A 17,746-nucleotide genomic window follows, 5' to 3' on the forward strand; every position below is an offset into this window, starting at 1 on the left:
GCCCAATCATTTCTACTCAGAGGTGGCTCTTGTCATTTATACTCACAGTTCATTGATTAAAACAAGGCTAAGCTTGATGACTTTAGGGCGAGAAGTCTAATCTCCTAGGCACAGCCCTGATGAGGAGGGTTTCAGAAAGGGGCAAAGAATATTGATAATAGCCAGGACTGGTTTGGCTCAGTGGATAGAGCGTTGGCTTGGGGACTGAAGGGTCCCGGGTTCGATTCCGGTCAGGGGCATGTACCTGGGTTGCAGGCATATCCCCAGTAGGGGGTGTGCAAGAGGCAGCTGATCGATGACTCTCTCTCATCGATGTTTCTAACTCTCTATCTCTCTCCCTTCCTCTCTGTACAAAATCAATTAAAATATATTTTTAAAAAAAGAATATTGATAATAAGGTACAGCAAGGACTAATATTCCCTGTGTATATTAGTCAATATTATAACAAAATATTAAAAGATTGAAATAACTTCACACTAGCTGGTAAATAGCTGCTATCCCAAGCCTCCTGACAACTCCTGTCACCTGGGATCCCTTGGGACCTGCTATTCACACACCAGCAACTGAGGGGTTTACACCTTACACAGAAGAGTAGTTCCAGGACTTCAAATGTGCTATATCATGCTGGAGCACTACCTGTTGTTAAATGTTTAGAACCACCCTTAGGCACTTTCCTCTATTATGTAAATTTTTATTAGTTTAATTCTGAGTGTAGCCTGATTTCTAGGCTCTTGAAGGGAAATTGACTGTGGCCTCTATGTACTGTTGATATTTAATTATAGCAATAATATATAATACTAATTTGTGTTGCTTTCTACACATTTTGACATCTTTTGCAAACATAGTATGTGCAATAAATGCTCAGAAAATATTTGTGGACTTACATAACTTTTCCCCATTAGTTAAGTTTACCTCTTTACTATCTAAATATACTACTTACTTTGAATATCCATTTTTAATTTTTTATGCCATTTCTCATGTCTGAAAGTATCATCATTCCTTTTATTTATTTATTTTTTTTACTATTAACTTTATAACACATTTGAATTTACAAAGCACTCTCCCTTACTATTTCATTCAATCTCCCCAACACTCCCAGGAGGTATGAATTAGATCATTTAAAATTTTTTTTTTTTTTTTTTTTTTTTTTTTTTTTACTGATTTCAGAGAGCAAGGGAGAGTGAGATAGAAACATCAATGATGAGAAAGAATCTTTGAATGGCTGCCTTCTGCACATCCCCCACTGGAAAGGAAGCCTGAAACCTGGACCTGTGCTCTGACTCTGACATCAAGGCTCATAGGTCAATGATCAACCTCTGAGCCACACTGGCTGGGCAGAATTAGACAATTTTACAGGTGATGAAATTGAGACTCAATGAAGCCAGATCTTTACAGCTAGTTGGGTTTCATTCATTCATTCATCAAATATTTGAGTGCCTAAAGTTAGATTCATTAAGATTGGATTTTGAAAACAATTTTCCTGAATTCAAGTCAAGGGTTTATTCCACAATCACAAATATGTTATCATCAGGGTCATGAATTCAAAGGGAGGAAATAATGACAGTCTGCTGATGTTACTGTTGAGGACCGCTACAACACAAGTCTCAGAAAAGTTCCAAGGTCATTTGTAAAATTCAAAGTAACCACTAGCAGAAGCAATCTCATTTCTTGCTGGGCTTGCTACCTAATGTTCTAATAATCTCACTATAGATAATTCCATTCAGTACCTATTTGATGAATTTATCTACAGGTTTTGAAGCTCTTAAAATTGAGTGTTGACCCCTATTGGCTGTGTTACTTGATCAAGTTACTTAGCCCTTTGAGCTTATCATTTGTAAAGTAAAAATTATACTAATGTCCTAGGACTAAGTAGTCGTGGAGATTTGAGATAAAGTATGGACCTGGCCAAGTGGTTCAGTGGTTAGAGCCTCAGCCAGTGCACGGGTTCCATGGTTCCATTCGCTGTCAAGGGCACATAGCTGGGTTGCAGGTTCCATCCCCCCCAGGTCAGGGGCGCCCGCAGGACTCTCATCTCTCATATAGATGTCCTCCCCCCTTCCTTCCACTCTAAAAAAATCAATGGAAGAATATCTTCACTCCTTGGGAGAAGCTAAAAAAACAATGTGTCGTTTGTAAGGCTACAAGCCGATTCATGGGAAATGCTGCCCTTTATTCTAGGTTATATCGTTTTACAGCTTTGGTGTTAAAGTTCCTTTCGCGGGACTGGTACCCGTCTTCTTCAACGGCGCGCTTAATCTGGCATCCCTAAATCGTCCTTCGTCCCCCAACTCTTCCCTCCCCGCCAAAATCATGCACACACAATTTAGTTCTTGAAACTCAAGTGTGTGTGTGTATCATCACCGCGGAGAGCCACAAGTTTAAAACGCCCTACAGAGGTCACCAGGCAACGCCCCCACCCACCGAAAAGGGCGGAGTCAGAAGGCTCCTCTCAGATCTCTTTCCGCTTGTAGTCGTCGCAGCCTTCCCAATTCTCGCGAGACTTCGAGCACCTCGGCTTCTGCGCACTCGAAGTTCCTGAGAGTCAAGGCGCCAAGGAAGAGGGAGGGGAAGGCCGGGGGACGGTGCGGACGGCGTGGCCGCCATCTTGTTTGTACCCCCGTTTCGCGCGCGCTCCGCTCTCCGTGACGCACGCTTCCCCTCCCCTCCGCGGTGCCCAGGCCTCTGAATTGCCCTATTCCGCTGGAGCGCGGGGGCGGCTCCGGCTCTTCCCTGCTCTCTTGAGCAGAGGTGTGTGTAAGTGTGCGGGAGCGGTGTGGGAGGGAGAGTGAGGGGGTGTGCGGAGACGGCGACGGCCGGGGCGGGGGGAGGGGCAGCGCTTCCCGCCTCAGGCGGAGACCTCACTTCCCTCGCGCGGCCGCTGCTGTAGTTCTGTCCGGCCTGCCGCCGCCATGTTGTGTTTTTTCCGGGCTCGCTGCTATCGCCGCCGCCGCGCTCGTGAGGTCCGTGTGCCTCGTCGGTCCGGCCCGCGGGCTTTCTCCCATTGGCGGAAGGCGACGGCGGGGGGGCTCGCTCGTGATTGGTTGGTGGCGGGGAGGCCGCGGACCTGGCACCTTATTGGTCGTGCTGGCTCCGGCCCGGGGGTGATGAAGGAATCGGAGGCTGCGGGGATGCTCGCATCCCGGGCTCCGGCCGCAGGGTGATGGTCCCCTACGGCGCGAGTGTGGGGTGGAGGTTGGGGCGAGCCTAAAGGCCTTAAAGGGGGGAGGGGGGGAAAGAGGATGGTGGTCTGGCAGGTATTTTGGAGTAGCCTGTGCGTGGCCGGGAGTGGGAGGCCTCTAGGCCCAAGGGTGCCGGGCTTGGAAACACCGAGACCCTAGTTACAGGCTAAGAGGATTTCGAAATCCAGGAGTGCCAAACTTACAGTTTAACACAGTTTGGAAGTGATCTTAATGTACATGGATGCCAGTTCTAAGAGCATGGTATATAGGAGGAAAAAGCACCAGGGCCCTAGGGATCTGGCAGGAAAATAGGAGCAGATCAGGGATTTTGCTAGACCGTGCCAGCTTTGAAACACTGAGGTGTAGATGGAGCCTTGGAGTCCAAAGTTACCAGACCTGGGATGTGATGTGAGTAAAGAGCCTCAGCCCGAGAGAGAGATCCTAATGAATAGGTTTGCCAGTCTTAACAGAATGGCAAGCCTACAAGGGAAGGCATTAAATAGTGATAGATGTATAGGAGGGAGAAGCCTTCTTGAAACTCATTTAGGATATAGTCATCCCGAATGAAGCATTTTGGGAACGTTTTCACACTTGGGATTAGTAAAAGAGCAATGAATGGTTATTGGGGCTCATGACTGTGCAGCTAATTTTGAGATTTTCTCTGTGAAGTTTTCCTGTTCTAGGAAAGATACAGGTCAGGGCTAAGTTTCCAAAGTTACACTTTATAATAAATATGAGATACTTGGCAATTTGTTGAATGGCTAGTGTTAGGTTCCTCTTTAGTGGAAGAGAGCTTGACAGAGATTCTCTTCACAGAGATTCTGGACGTTGGCTCATTAATTTCCTTTTATACGAGCCTAAAATACACTCATCCTCATGTCCATTTTAAAAATATATATTTTTATGATTTCAGAGAGGAAGGAAGAGGGAGAGAGAGAAATATCAGTGATAGAATCATTGATCAGCTACCTCCTGCACGTCTTCTATTGGGGATCATGCCAGCAACCCAGGCATGAGCCCTGAGAGGAATAAAACCATGACCTCCTGGTTCATAGGTCCACACTCAACCATTGAGCCACACTGGCCAGGCCTTCAAATCCATTTAAAAAAAATTATTTGAAAAATAAGCAACCCAGAATGAAAATAAACTAGTAGTGCATAGCTTCTTGCAGCCTGTCTTTAATATATATATATATATATATATATATATATATATATATATATCCCCCCCCCCAGAGGAAGGGAGAGGGAGAGGTAGAAACATAATGATGAGAATTGTTGATCTGTTGCTTCCTGCACGCCCCCTACTGGGAATTGAGCCAAAACCTAGATATGTGTCCTGGCTGGGAATCGAACCCGTGACCTCCTGTTCAACTACTGAGCTGCGTTGCCTGGGCATCTTGTTTAAGTAACAGGACTTGTCAGCATTTTCTGGTTTATGTTTCAAAAAGCTTTTGTTGTAATCAAGAGTTAAGAGTCATCTTTTTGGGGGTACATTCCTTTTCCATCAAGTGGTAATGACTTGGCTTGTTTTACATTTGTGTCTTCCAAGGTTGGGGGGTCATGGAAACACATTTATTTAAACCTCTGTGTTTTCCTTCACTGTGTTAGGTGGTTCTTTCTAGCCTTAGATAGGTGTTACACATCTGTTTTCATCTCAATTTCAAGAAATTCTTGGAGTTCTTAGCTTTGGTCAGTTTAATGTGAATGCAACTAAGTTTTTGAGTTAAATAGTATTTTCCAGTGGTAAATTTTGGGGCATATTTAATACAACATTCCTGTTAGGTAGGGCATTCTCATTTCTATAATGCAGATGAGAAAGTTAAGGATCAGTAGCTTGTCCAGTGTTACTTAGTGATTGGGATTCAAATCCAAGTTGCCGGATGCCAAAGCCTATAGTTTTATCTGCTATATCATGCTGTCACCATAAATCTGACTGGTCCAACTCCCAGGTAGTTTTATTATCTTTTTTTGATTTCTGGTTGTTAGAAGTGTATTGAATGGGAGAATTTTTTTAAAATATATTTTTATTCATTTTTTACAGAGAGGAAGGGAGAGAGATAGAGGTATTATAGAAACGTCGATGAGAGAGAAACACCGACCAGCTGCCTCTTGCACACCCCCTACTGGGGATGTGCCCGCAACCAACGTACATGCCCCTGACCGGAATCGAACCTGCGACCTCTCAGTCCGCAGACCGATGCTCTACCACTGAGCCAAACCGGTTTCAGCTGAATGGGAGAATTTAATAAGAATTTGTAGTACTATTTCAAAGATTCAGACCACAGAATGGTAACCATTGGAATATAGGTTCTTCAACTAGGCATTTCAGTCTTCTTACCCCTTGGTTTCTAATGTAAAGGGAAAGATTTACAAAGTAAATTGCTGAAATTTTCCTGAACTCAGGGAGATCATGGTTAAAACATGTACAGAAAGTTTAAGAATCTGCATACTTTAGAACCAGGCTTCAGATATTGCTGACATAGTCTATTTATGGAAGTGATTAATGCCAAGCAGTGAGAAACTAGGAAGTGTTTAGTGTAAAAAGCTCAGTAGGGAGCTTTTTCAAACATCACCAGTTCTTTAGGAAGTTTGTCTCCAAACACTTGGGACCTATCCAAAAGCCTAGTGCCTTTTCCAAACTGATTCTGGTGTATACTTATCCTGAATGATGTGTAAAATTAAAACTGATACAATATTTGCAATTCCAATATTGCATGAAATTCTTTAAATAATTCAGGTTTCCAGGGGGAGGATTTAATTTTTTTGTTTCTTGATGTGATTAGGTGAGTTTCCTCCCTTTTATTTGCAATTACACTGCAATGTAGAAGATAAGAGTCAAGTCGAAATCTGTTTGGCTCAGTGGATAGAGCGTTGGCCTACGGACTCAAAGGTCCTGGGTTTGATTCCGGTCAAGGGCATGTACCTTGGTTGTGGGCACATCCCCAGTGGGGGTGTGTGCAAGAAGCAGCTGATCGATGTTTCTCTCTCATTGATGTTTTTAGCTCTCTATCCCTCTCTCTCCCTCTCTGTAAAAAATCAATCAAATATATTTAAAAAAAAAAAAAGAAGAAGATAAGAGTCAAAGTAAGAGGGGCATTAGGGCTTGCCAAGCATTTTGTCCATTGCTCATCTTAGCTTCATTTGACTCAGGCATTAAGTTAACCAAATAATGTTATGACATCTATAACTATAGTTTCTTTTTAGTAAGTCTGGACAGGCTATAATAACATGCATATACATATTTTATTTTGAAAGTATTTAACTACCTGTTCTTTAACACTAGTGACCATTTGCATCCCACATTAGTTCCTTACACACATAGCCACTTGCTGGGCCTTTTTATGATTTCGAATTGACCACCCTAGAAATCTTCAACTCCCAGGAAATCTGAGGTCAGAGTTTATATTAAAAACTTGGGAACATCAGCTTTGTCTTCGAAGAAAAATCCATATTAATGCTTTATACTTTACAGCCTGTTCATGTTATTTAATTCTTATCACAAATAATTCTAATATCTCATTTATACTTACACATTTTCTCTCTCTCTCTCTCTCTCTCTTTTTTTTTTTTTTTTCGAGAGACAATTTACAGCATTTTAGTTATTAATCCATTTCATGCCATAATGCACTGTATTGTTCCCGGCACCATTAATACTATTGTTGTAATTTCCCTTGGAGAGGGCCATGCTTTTAAAAAACCTGAGTTGGATTTCCATTGATTAACTCTAAAATATTTTACCTTACCAAAAGAGCAACCCCTAATCAGCTAAGATGGACGTGGTATGGATAGGTGTTTTAGACAGAAGGTGGGAGTACAAGTATACCAACAAGCAAATTTAATACATGGCTTAACGTAGATGATAGGGAGAGAACACCAACACAGCCAAGGCCTTCGAGAAGGTAACTGGAAGAACTCTATCAAGTAGGTTAGTCTGCAGAATTGGAAAGCTAAAACCTTTTCCTATTATCTACTCAAGCCCAACCAGAGAATATGAAATAATGAATAACTAGAGGGCCATAACTTTCCAGAAAACAGAAAGGTGGAGTAAGCACACCATCCCCCGATAAAATGAAGTTGGATGTCAACATGTAGAGAAAGTTGGGATATCTTGCTGAAACTGGTTTGGCTCAGTGGATAGAGCATCGGCCTGCGGACTGAAGGGTCCCAGGTTCGATTCCGGTCAAGGGCATGTACTTTGGTTGCGGGTAAACCTTCAGTAGGGAGTGTGCAAGAGGCAGCTGATTGATGATTCTCTCTCATCGATGTTTCTAACTCTCTATTCATCTCTGTAAAAAAATCAATAAAATATATTTTAAAAAAAGAAAAGAAAAAAAAAGTTGGGATATCTTGAAGTTTGTTTTGGCATTTTGGTCTGTAGGCAATCAATATGGAAAGGAAGGCTATCCCAAAGAGTACGAGGACTCCCATGTGAATCAGCCAGGCATGCCATACCTATTGTATAGAAGGGTGTGATGATAGTTCACCAAGTAGAGAGTGAAGGGGCCCAGGAGCCCTAGGCTCTGATAAGGAATACTCTGAGGCCAGAAGACAACCCATTTCCCAGAAGTGTTCCCCATTATCCTATATAATAAAAGGCTAATATGCAAAATTGTCCCCTGGAGTTCGACCAGGGGGGTGGGGCCCGTCAGCCAACCTCCCATGTCCCCTCCCCTCAGCTGGCTGGACCCCACCCATGTACGAATTAGTGCACCGAATTAGTGCACCGGGCCTCTGGTCTTTTATAAATGAACTCTGTCAGCCAAACAGAGAGCCAGAAATGTCGACGAGAGAGAAACATTGACCAGCCGCCTCCTGCACACCCCCTACCAGGGATGTGCCCGCAACCAATGTACAATATATGCCCTTGACCGGAATCGAACCTGGGACCTTTCAGTCCGCAGACCGACGCTCTACCACTGAGCCAAACTGGTTTCGGCCTCGCTATCCCTTTTTACCAATTAAGTCCCACCCATCCTTTAGGTTTATCTCCATTTTCTAAGCAATTTTAACTGCCTCCAACATTCTGCTTTAGAAGCCCTATTCTAACTTGATAGACCATAAACTTGGCTTCCTGGGTGAGTTCTGAGACTTAGGTAAATCGTAGTAACCATGGAGTGGAGAAATGCAGAGGCAGGAACATTCTCAAGTAGACTTAAACATTTTCCATTTGGTCAAAACAGAATCATTGTACTAGAAAAGATACGAGGTTTTTTTTAATCCCCCTTACAGAGAAATGGAAGCATTAGGGACATTCTAGTGTTTTGTTTTGTTTTGAGAGAATTTTGAAATTCAATCTCTTTTATCTTTTAGTTCAGAAGTACTGAATCACTAAAGATACTCAGGAATAATATAGTTACTACCTTTTATTGAGTGCTTACAGGAATAGAAACATATATATCATCCTAACACAGTATGAAGTAGACAAAATTACCACCTTCATTTTTACATGTGCGGAAACTGAGGAGTTAAGCAATTTGCTCAAGGTCACATAGCCTTTAAGTGGCAGAGCCCAGATTCAAACATAAATCTGTACTCCTAATTCTTATAAAATTGTAGAACCCTTACTCTTAAAACACTGTGTTCTATGTTGTTTTCTCACAATATAGGATATTGTGAGAAAAGAAAAATCCTTGCATCTTACGTCAGGAAGTGACCTTTCATTCTTTCAGGAGTGACCTTTGTAGTGAGTTCCTAAATACTGTGATGACTTTGACAAGGGCAGAGCAAGTCTAGGTCAGTACACGATTCCCAAACCAGTGCTCATTCTGCTGGAGAGAATCACTTTTCCTGTGGAAGCATTGACTTGATGGCAGAGATAACTCTAAGGCACCTTTTGTGTTTTGACAAGTTTGCCTCATTTAAAGGAAGAATGGCAGAAGACAGTATTAGGTTAACAAGTGACCTTCTTGAGTTCATTCCAGCCTCAGGCATACAACCTAGGAAGAACATTCCTTAGCTAGCAAGTTGTTCTTTTCCATTCTATTTCTTGTGCTCAAAGCAAACTGAGTTATCTGATGCCTTACAGTCTCTCTTTTCATTTTGTTTATTCAGTTTTTCATGCGTGCACTGTGACTAGTTAGAAAGGCTACAAGGTCATTTTAGAGTTTTCCAACAGAGGCTCAAAGTAAGTAACTAACATAATAATGCAAGTAGATTAATTATAATTAATTAAAATATTTTTGGCCAGAAAGTGCCTTTTGAAGGGGGCAGTGTAGTTGCTGGTGTTAGAGTCAGACCTGGGAAAGAATTCTGTTTCTGCAATCATTTACCTTCTGTGTTAGCTGGTGGTCAGATTCTGTTTTTTCTTTTTTTTAATATACTTTATTTTTAACAGGAAGGAGTGGGATAGAGAGAAACATCGATCAGCTGCCCCCTGCACACCTCTTATTGGGGGTGTGCCCACAACCAAGGTACATGCCCTTGACTGGAATCGAACCCAGGACCTTTCAGTCCACAGGCCAAGGCTCTATCCACTGAGCCAAACTGGTTAGGGCCTGGTGGTCAGATTCTTAACCTGTCTTAGCTTTAGTTTATTACTGTGGAAGGTAGTGGTAATAATAGCTATCTTACAGAGTAATTCTGAGAAATGAATACAATAGCATATAATAGGCGACTGTCACTGAGTGGACCTTTCTTTTTAGAATAGTATAAAATCTGTTCAATTGCATCTCTTGATGGAGGAGTCCTTTGTAATTATCTATTCTATTTTGTGCAATAAGATTTCTACATGGGGGGAGCAATCACTTCACATGAAAGAAATAATCTAATTTAGTTGTGCTGTTTGGTTTAGGAGTTTGTTTTAGGGTTAAATTGTCTCCTGATTACCTCTGTTAATCCCCAGTTGCCAAGTAGTAATGATTCTGATGAGATGAAATCTTTCATATTTATAAGTAGCAATCATTATTAAAATCATAAAAACCAGTTTTATCCTTCTATCCAGAAATAAATTTTCATTAAAAGATTTTTTAAATGTAGAAATAGTGGCCTAAGTTAGGACTGTAAGTTTGTTTTATAGTTACCTGGGTAATATTTTCGTTGATGTAAGCAGGAAGACAACATTGTGGAATGGTTCAGGAAAAAATCTCTCTGCCTGCAGAAATTTTTGCTAGGTTGCAATATTTGTACCCTTCCCACATATCTCCCATGTTTTAGTAGTGATGTACCTGATAGCAGTGAGGCACTACCTGTACTCATTATCAGTATTCAAGTTATATTTTCAATTTTGGTTGAAGTTCTTTTTTTATTTGTAGACAGGTTACTTCTAAATCCAGTGTTTTTTCTTTTATACAGGAAAGCTTTCTAATGGATAAACTTCAGTTTAGAGAGAGGGACTAGTTTAACCTTTGCATTTGAATGTTTCCAGTAGAATAGCTTTAAATCAAAGCTTCAAATCTGCATGTCCAAGGCATATAAGGTATCATATAAATAAATACTCTTTAAAATCAACAGTATTTCGCTATAAATAAGGCTCAAGAATTATTCTAAATACACTCATGGATATGATCTATAAATAGTGAACTTGAGCAATGCTTATTCAGTAAAAGGTTCTTGGACTCATAGGACCTACATTGAATATAGAATATTTTGTATAATTCCATTGGTTAAAATCTATTAGAGTTACTGAAGGTTTTCACATTTCTAATTACTGTTAAACCTGTCCTGAGGAGCTGCAAATTATCCAGTGGTCAATATGAAGTGAGATTCTAAAAATATGTATATTTTATTTATTTTTTTTACAGAGAGGAAGGGAAGAGAGATATAGAGTTAGAAACATTGATGGGAGAGAAGCATTGATCAGCTGTCCTTGCCCTTGATAGGAATCGAACCTGGGACCCTTCAGTCCTCAGGCTGATGCTCTATCCACTGAGCCAAACCAGTTAGGGCTGAAGTGAGATTTTTTTTTTTACCCAGAATTAAGAAAACACATCTCTTCATCAGGGGTACTATCTGTTGATTATCTCTCATCATTGATGTTTCTGTCTCTCCCCATTCCTTTACTCTCTGAAATAATAATAAAAAAAGATGTTTAAAGTAACACAGACTTAGGAATGAATGTAATTCCAAAGGTTATCTAATCTAATTGCCAATCCTATTTATACTCTTTAAAGAGTAATACGATAATTAGACCAGGAGACTTTCCAGAGACCTTCCAGACAAAGCCATGGAGGCAGGGCTGAGACAGAGGCGGTTAGGGGAGATCAGTCCTGCAAGGGAGAGCAGTTAGGGGCAGTCAGGCTTATGGGGATAGGTCGGTGATCAGGTTGGCCGGCGGGGGGCAGTTGGGGGTGATCAGGCTGGCAGGGGGAGCAGTTGGGGGCGATCAGGCTGGGGGGGGGGCAGTGGGCAGTTGGGGGCAATCAGGCCGGCAGGCAGAGGTGGTTAGGGGCCATCAGGCAGGCAGGCAAAGTTATTAGGGGCAATCAGGCAGGTAGGCGAGTAGTTAGGAGCTAGTGGTCCCGGATTGCGAGAGGGATGTCTGATTGCGGGATTGGGCCTAAATTGGCAGTCGGACATCCCTTGAGGGGTCCTGGATTGAAGAGAGTGCAGGCCAGGCTGAGGGACCCCCCCCCCCTCACTGTGCATGAATTTCATGTACTGGGCCTCTAGTCCTATATAATAAAAGGCTAACATGCAAATCAACTGGTTGCTATGATGCGCACTGACCACAAGGGGGCAGATGCTCAACACAGGAGCTTCCCCCTGTGGTCAGTGCGCTCCAATACGTACACTCCCCCCCCCCCCCCCCCCAGTGCACCAATTTCATACACCGGGCCTCTAATAACAATGATAATAGTAGCAGTTACCATTTTTAGGAGTACTTGCTGTTTCTCAGACACAGTTTGTTATTCTATATGCTTTTATTAACCATGAATTTTAAAGATTTTTTTACCTTAATATTTTCCATTCTCCTACTTTTTAATATCTCCACTATTGCATTTTCCCTGTAACTAGATAATTGGAGTGTCCTGTTTTCCTTTCTGTCTATATAATGCTGCCATCCTCCCACCTTGTCTTCTCCACACTGTACCCAAAATGATCTTTTAAAAGGGTAATTCTAACCCTTAGCACTCCGAACCATTCTGGACATTGGCTACCAGCTACTCGACGCTACTTTGAGGCGGAGTGCGTTGAAATAACTCAATTCCCTGTAATCACTAATAAACTGCAATGTCCCCTGAGAGGGGACATCCGAGTGATATGCTAGAATTCCGATGTCCCCTGAGAGGGGACAGCGGAGTGCAAAGGGCTAATTGTGCTTAAAACTCTTCAGTAGCTCACCATTATCCTCAGAATCTTAGATTTTTCCATCTCTGTTTACTTTTCTAATTTCTAGCCTCTTGCCCCTGGGCTGCTGCCATACTAAAGTATAGCCCTTTCAGGAATATAATGCTCTGTCAGCCCCAGGCTTGTGTACATGCAGTTTGCTTATTTATCTCAGTAGGTTCCTATCCTTAGATTTTATATCTTACAAGAAGCCTTCTCTGACCATCCTGAAATTGAGTTAGATCCTGGATTAGGCTTATATAAACTGTGCATTTGACCCTATTGTAACTCTTAACAAGTGGTGCTGTAATTATCTATTTTAATTTTCCAATTATAATAGACTATAATCTCGTAGAGAATAGGTGTTGCGTCTTATTTAGGATCCAGAGATCTTAGCACAGTGCCTTCATATATAAGTACTGCGCGTGAATCTGTGCGACAGTAGCTCTCTGCGTGGCCGGGCTGCTCCGTGCTCACTGCCAAGAGGCTCTCTGAGGCCCAGAGGCCCATCTGCGGCTGGATGTGGAACACTTGTCTTGTCATCATGATGACAAAGCAAGCATTCCGCCAGGCCACTCAGACTGCCCGCTCTCAGCAGCCACCCTCCCCAGAGGACTCTGGAGGGGCTGAGAGGACTGGGTGCCGCCATCTTGTGGCTATGGGTGCTGCCATCTTTGTGACAGAGTGATGGTTAATTTGCATATTATCCTTTTATTAGATAGGATTTATTGAATGAATGAAAGTATCCTAATCCTCACAACCTTGCAAGATGTTTGACGGTTTAGAAAATTGGCCTTTGTGAGGTTAAGTAACTAGCCCAAGGTTACTCAACTAAAAGGAGACGAAGAAGGATAGAATACAGATTTGTCTAATTGCAAAGACTTGGCTTATTTTTTTTTTTCTTGCTTCTCCATATGGCTGCTCTTTTTCATCTTGTCTTTACATATTTCTGTCAAGTGTTCCAACAGCCTATGCTAACAACCCTACCCATAGCTTCTGAGGCAGCTTGTGCCATATTTGAATAGTTTTTGAGGGCTGAAATAGGTCCCTCTAGAATAATTTTCCATCCACTGGTCTTAATTTATGCTTTGGAGACTATAATTTATTTTTCTAAAAGCAAATAATTCCCAATTTGTAATCCACTTAAGGTCTCATTTATTAGTTTATTCATTCATTTATAGAGTAAACATTTACTGAGCACCATTGTTAGGTTGGTTCTTATTCTAATTATGTCATTTTTCAAAATGTTTGAGGATTGTCTTCAGACCTTTTTCTGATTCTTATGAAAACGTGTCAACACTTTTTTTTTTTAAACCTTAAAGGTGGATTTGATTGGGGAAATAGCAAATAGTTGTTTAGGACCAAGCAAGGTGAAAATATGGGTCAGAAGTTCCAATCTGACAGTCCTCAATTTTCTTTGGCTTGCCTATAATTTTTTTAAAATTTGAACCTAAGTTGTAATGGTTCTGAAAGAGATAATGAGGGTAGTGGTGCAAGTAATGGGTATAATGGATGTTCTCCGTGATGCTATTGACAATATTTAAAATGGAAAATATTGCAATTATTAATATGGAACTGGTTAAAAATTATGACACGTCCTTCAGTGGAATACATCTACCTAATAAAAAAGTAACATGCTAATTGGTCATACCTTCGTGATGCCACCAGCCAATCAGAAGTGAGTATGCAAATCAACCCAACAAAGATGGTGGGTTAATTTGCATAAACAGGTGCTGAACAGCTGGGGGTGTGGCTGGACACTTGTGTTGTTGCTATGGCAATGATGCTGGCGTTCCGCAGTACCCCAGCCATTCTGGGCAGCATGGGAAGGCGGGAAGGCAGCTCTGGGCTGGAGCAGAAAAGCAGCTCCAGCCAGTGCGAAGGTGCTGCCGGCAGCCAGGGGAAGGAAGGCCCATTTTTGTATGAATGTTTGTGCATCGGGCCTCTAGTTTTAATTATAAATGATGAAGATCTATATTTGATATGGCAAGTTATTCACATTAATGTTTTAAGTGAAAAAAGGTTACAAAATAATTTGTAAAGTATTTTCTAATATAGCAGGAGACTGCCTTATATCTTATTTGCATAAGAAAAAAAAAATCTCTAGAGGTATATAACCTAAAATACTAACAATGCTTGTATTTGTAAAAAAAAAATACCTCATCCTCCTAACCTATATCAACATCAGTTCAAAACAAATAGCTATATACATCTGTCTCATTAACATATAATAATGCATACACATATTTTAACATTCAAATGAATATGGCTTTGTGTCCTCATCCCCATATATGAAAAGTTCATTTTCTCTAGAGGTTCTCTTTGATATTTCCTGGGACCCCCAGGTTTACTTATTAAGTCTCAAGGGGGTTAGTCAAGGTTACCATCAATAAAATGTTCAGGCCACTGAAGAGCCCAGTTTCTTCGCTGCTATTTTTGCTTCTGCTCTGATAACAGTATAACCTCTGAGATAAGATAATCTGGAGTACTAAGCAAGACCCTGGTTTTGGCAGGAATTAGCATGATGGTTGAGACCAACTTCTGCCATAACTTTGGTCCTTCAGCCATTCCTCAGGATGCCAGCTCAAGAGCTGTTTAGCATCTACTTTTTGTGTCCAGGATCTCTGGCTTTTACTTCTTCTATTCTGTCTGAAACTCTTACTGCAGTGGACCAGCTTTGTTCCATGGCCCTTGTCAGTTGGAGCTGAGTAGTAGTTGCCCCTTTAGATGGGACAAGCACTCTCAAGTTTTCTGAATTCCTCATCACTCCCCACTCCCTATTATTTCATTGACACTATGGTTAAGGCTAGGTTTGATTTATATATCTTCTGAGCACTGGGGATGTATGTGAATATAAATAAGACACAGTCGTTGCCTTCAGAAAGCCCTTCTCTGGTAAAAGAGAAATGGTAAAAAGTAATTATAATATGTGATAAGTGCTATAGTCAAATATATAATTAGATTTTAATTATATAACATACCAGGTATTAATGCTGAATGCTTATCTAAGTCTCAACACTTTTGTGAGTTGGTGTTATGTTTTTCCTCTCTACACATGAAGATCTGAGCTCAGAGATGGTTAAGTATCTTGGCCAAGATCATACAGCTAGTAAGTATAGGTAGCTATGATTTAAAATCAGATTTCTGATCAAGAGCATCAGTTCCCACTCTGCCTTCTTTGAGAGCATTAAAGCTTGAATCATTTAACCAGAGACACTGGTTTTGTCTCAGAGTGATCTGGTTATTTTAGGGCAAGACAGTGTACTTAACTGGTATAAAGGGCTGCCAAGATCCAGGACCAGGGAAGACTGTAAGGGAGAATCCCAGAGATACCAGGAGGCTTTTTGTGCAGGCCAGAGAAGGGAAAGCTATAGTAAGCAAATAGATCAGCCTGCCAAGTGGGAATTCTAGGATAATTTGAGTTCTCTTCCCACTAGCGACTTGAATTCTACTAAGGTGACTATTGATGAGAAATAGGGGTTGAAGTGTGTGTTGCTTGTTTTTTGAGAACTGCCAAGAACTAATAAAAACTATGTCAAAGACCTTCACAAGCTGAAACCTGTTTGGCTCAGTGGTAGAGCGTCGGTCTGCAAACTTAAAGGACCCAGGTTCAATTCTGGTCAAGGGCATGTACATTGGTTGCGGGCACACAGGCAGCTGGTCAATGTTTCTCTCTCATCGACGTTTCTAGCTCTCTATCTCTCTCCCTTCCTCTCTGTAAAAAATCAATAAAATATATTTAAAAAAAAAAAAAAGACCTTCACAAAATATCAACATAAATGCTTGGTTTAATCTGGTACATCAAAAGCAGAGTCAAAGGGTAGGCTTTTGGAACACTAGGAATACCTAGGCCAGAATTGATAGTGAAAGGCATGAATTTCTGACATAAAAACTGGGGAAGATTTTTAGTAGCAGCTAGTAGTCCTCACACACTGCCCTTTATGGCTCAGGAATTGCTTTCTACAGGGTTGCAGAGTATGCTGGAGATGAAAGAGAGACACTCCCTCATAGTAGCTTTAGGACCTTAAGTCCTGTGTAAAACAAGGAATTTGGATCGGATGACTACAGCACTTTTCATTTTTTTCAGTGCTTATTTAGTACTGTATACTTTACAAATATTATTAGTTCTTTTAATTCCTACCATGGCTCTGTGATATAGATGGGAGTATCCAAATATTACAGATTAGGAAACCGAGGCTCAAGGTTGGTCCAACGTCATACAATCAATCTATCTATCTATCTATCTATTTAAAACCCTAATATGCTAATAGACTAAATGGTGGAACAACCAGCAACTGAACAACCAGTTGACCACCAGAGGGCACGTTCAAATCATGGCAGGCATCAGCCCTGCTTGCATCCGCTGCTGGTGCTGGTCCCAGTTGCTCTGTCATCAGCTCATGGGAGTGACGGTGGCAGGAACAGGGCTGCTAGCAGATGGGACTAGGGGCCGTGGTGGGAGGAGACGGGCTAGGGTGTGGAGGATGGGCTGAGACCTGCCCCTGTGCCCACCTTGCAGCTCATAGTTCCTTTCAAGGTGCACAAATTTGTGCACTGGGCCCCTAGCTAATTCATAAGTAGAGGAATCAAAATTTGAATCCAGCTCTGCCTGACTCCCAAGTGTTATTTTTGCCATAGTGACACTGATTAATAGTCAGTGATGTAAAAATATCTTACTTTTTATTCTGCCTCCCACTTCTCAAATGAGCTTCTTTGCTTTCTTGAAGCTGACTTTCTTGAAGCACCACTGTTTTGGGTTTAAAAGTGGGGTGGTGTGTATAAGGCACACAACTGGCCTGTTAACCTTCCGCTTTCTCTTCCCAGGCTGGTAGTTATGCAGAATCTGTGATCTAAACTTTTGAGAAAAGAACTGCAATACCTGCAACTCTGTGTAGCTTCAGAAATCACCCCACAACACACCCTGTTAGCATAACTAAACTATTGTTTAGATGCGATAGTGAAATTGCCATGTAATCCCTTAATATTTTTTTACTGATAATTTTTTTTTTAAGAGAGGAAGGGAGGGAGAGAAACATCAATTTGTTCCAGTTATTTGTGCATTCATTGGTTGATTCTTATATATATCCTGACTAGGGATTGAACCCACAACCTTGGTGTATCAGGATGACATTCTAATCAACTAGTTACCTGGCCAGGGCCTGCAGTCCCTTGATATTTTAGTGTACACTACTTGTAATGGTTTAGTTGTTAGTTATTTCAAGTCCTTATAAGTTACAAATGTGATATGCTACTAACTAAAGACTCCTAATCTACACTAATAAAAGAGTAAGATGCAAATT

The 17,746-nt window shown here is 41.3% G+C and overlaps 1 protein-coding gene across 8 annotated transcripts in view; it reads left to right on the forward strand.

Moving 5' to 3' along the window:
- Positions 1-2,529: 2,529 nt before the first annotated feature.
- NFYC (nuclear transcription factor Y subunit gamma) overlaps positions 2,530-17,746 on the forward strand; it is a 66,404-nt gene continuing 51,187 nt past the window's right edge. For 2 of the 8 annotated variants that reach the window (XM_084874640.1, XM_084874646.1), the window contains exon 1: positions 2,530-2,748. The gene's annotated coding sequence lies outside the window, so the exon portion shown is untranslated. Of the gene's footprint in view, positions 2,755-2,782; positions 2,961-3,063; positions 3,255-17,746 lie in introns of those variants that run through there. The other 6 variants (XM_084874642.1, XM_084874647.1, XM_084874645.1 and 3 more) reach the window with 5 other exon arrangements.

The sequence above is a fragment of the Pipistrellus hanaki genome, assembly GCF_964339955.1.
Source record: "Pipistrellus hanaki genome assembly, chromosome: 2".
Lineage (NCBI taxonomy): Eukaryota > Metazoa > Chordata > Mammalia > Chiroptera > Vespertilionidae > Pipistrellus > Pipistrellus hanaki.